This window comes from Seriola lalandi, unplaced genomic scaffold (genome assembly GCF_002814215.2).
Source record: "Seriola lalandi dorsalis isolate HSWRI2012SDOR001 ecotype SW California unplaced genomic scaffold, Sedor1 jcf7180002054868, whole genome shotgun sequence".
NCBI classification, from domain to species: Eukaryota; Metazoa; Chordata; class Actinopteri; order Carangiformes; family Carangidae; genus Seriola; species Seriola lalandi.
This window is the reverse complement of record NW_019525421.1, coordinates 1,475-4,271: the sequence shown is the minus strand read 5'-3', so window position 1 is coordinate 4,271 and position 2,797 is coordinate 1,475.

Below are 2,797 nucleotides of genomic sequence, written 5' to 3'. Positions count from 1 at the left end.
GACACAACAGTTAGTGAGTCAGTGGAGGATCATTGTGTGTGATTGGGAAGGGTGGAGTGTGTGTAGTGTTTGAAAGGTTAACAGTTGACCTTTGATTCGTCTTTAATATTGATACAACAGCACAGCTGACATTAACTGAGACCAAATGACACTCCCTCTGTGATCTGACACAGAAAGGTCCACTATTACATCATCAGCTGGAGATTAAAGTTCATAACAAGTAATTTACTGAATGATACATGGCAGAATCTGTTTATGGAAGTCACAAGTAGAAGATGTCCTGTCTATTTAATCATTTAGCATTTGGTAGAAAATGAACCAGTAACACACAAACCATAGACAAAGGAACAAGTGAGGAACAATTACTCATTATTCATTAATTACAGTTACTCTTTTTGTGCACTCTCTAGTAAAGTGATACATCAGACTGTGTTGTTACTAAGCAGTAACTCACCAACTCCATTAAAACAAATGTAGAAGAGAGAAGACAAAACAGAAGTGCATGATGGAGTGAGAGAAGACAAAGTGATAAAGCAGAGGGAAAAATGTGGTTCAGCTGATTCCCTCTCTCCTGTCTATGTCTGTAATTGAATGTCAGCAATAATGATGCGCCACCGACTGTAAGCAGCTCATCCCTGAAAGCTGCTGTTGATTGAATGGTAACAAAGGAACCACAGAGATCGATCTGCAGCCCAGGTGCTGTCTCTTATACACATCTAGATACAGATTATGAAGAGAAAATGTGAAAAACGGAAAACTACAATAGAAATTACAACAATGTGAAATAAATGTGGGATTCTTTTGTCAGAAGCTGGGGAGTAAATTCATGTGTTATTACATTAACACCACAGGCCTGCAGGTAAAAGTTTTATGTCCTGTTTCCCTGTTTCCCTGTTAAATAATGACTTCACCACCAGTGGAGGGACTGACAGTGATATTAGAGGGGGGTGATGCAGTCCACAGAGCATTAGCTGGGTCTTTTGTTATATGGTGTGCGAATAACTATCCTCAACTTAAAGTAGCTATTTGCAAGTTTGGCTATTGCTACATAGCTAATGTTAGCAACAGCTCTTTACTTACCAGTCTAAAAGAAACATGGCGAGTTCAGCATCAAACTTCATTTGTTTACTCACCAAGAGCTCTCCAGCAGTGGAAAGCAACTACAATGTTCAATCTCTATCACATCTTTTCTACTACTGGTTAGCATGCTAACCAGCTAGGTCCGACCTGTTTCATCACTTTCTGATAGCGACTCACTGTAGCCTCCAATCTACCCTGAGGACAGAGCTGCTCAAAGGACGTATTATAACCTCTCGTCTTTTTAAATGCAACAATGGCTCTTGTCAAGTGACAATCACCCCGACCTGCTCCCGATAAGAAACTACGCTTGGCTGCAGAGAACAATTACAAATAGCCCCCATAAGAACAAACAAAAAACAAAATTACATTAGTTATGTCAGTTATGGTGATGAAATACACATCTACCTCAGAAACACACTTAGTAAAATACAACACCTGTGTGAGTGATACATCTGTGTAGATTTACGGAAGTCAACCAGGAAGTCAAATATCTAAAAAATACAAAAGGAAAATTAACTGGACTGAAGCCAGGGAGCTTTGAGCTACTTATTTCACTCTGTGAGTCTTCATCATCTGCTCAGTCCAGTTGTAATCACACAGGTACAGTCGTTCACTGCCCCACCCACTCTGTCATCCCCTAACAAGGCCAGCTGAGAAGCTTTATGAAAGTCACCTCAGGGCAAATAAAAAGAAAATTCTCTCTTCAGGCGGCAAACATTATGGAGGCTTCAGTATTTCCACATTTCCAAGATAATTGAAAAAAGATAAATGAAGAAGTCGTCCATTATTCTGCCTTGTGTTTATGATATGTGAGTTTTGTTCTCTGCTTTTAAATCAGACTGAGTTTATCTGCAGATGCTTTAATGGAGCTGTAATGAGGTTTGGGAAAAGGACACATCATCAGTCACTTTTACCTGTTTACTCAATGATGAGGTGAGGGGATTGAAAACTGGACAGAAGGTACATTCACATCAGCTGGATATAATGTTTTAATTACTTCATCTTTAAGTGTTCCTTTGTGTAATAGAACTAATCTACAAACACCTCGGGTGTTAAAGCCTCCATCATCTTTGTTTCTGGATTCCCAACACCGGAGGAAAGTGAAGTCGCTGCAGTGTCTCAGAGATCAGTGGATTCCAGCTGCTGAGATGAGGAGCACAGAGATATTTAGGCAGGATAAATGTGGCCTCATCTTCTTGCCCTAGCTGCAGCTTTAAGCAGGTGAAGTGCTGTAAAGGCTGAGCTTCAGTGAGTCTCACATCTTTTAGCTGTCAGGGATTCAGCCTCAGAGTCACTGCTCCTCACTGTCCATGGTGTAATAAACAGCTCTGGATAATGGCAACATCAGGCCCCTTGATGTCTTGTAGGATTTTACTCTGCAGAGCTGACTCAAGTGTTTTAGTTTATGATCACAACGATTCCATTTTCTGGGGGACTCCTCCAGTTATTTAATCTAAATGACAATTTGCAGTTTTAATAAATGAGACTCTCACAAAGCGCATCTGCTCATTGATCATGTGTTTCCATCAAAGATGTCCAGGTCTGTGTGAAGCAGATAATCTGGTGTGTTTATGTTATTTTGTGTGATCTGTCGACCTGTCACTGTCCTGTTTGCTGACTTCTTGGTTTCTGACTGAAAATGAGAATTCTGCTAATTCAAAGTCTGACAACAAACACTTATTGTTGGGGTTTCTAATTTTAAATCACCTTTATTAAA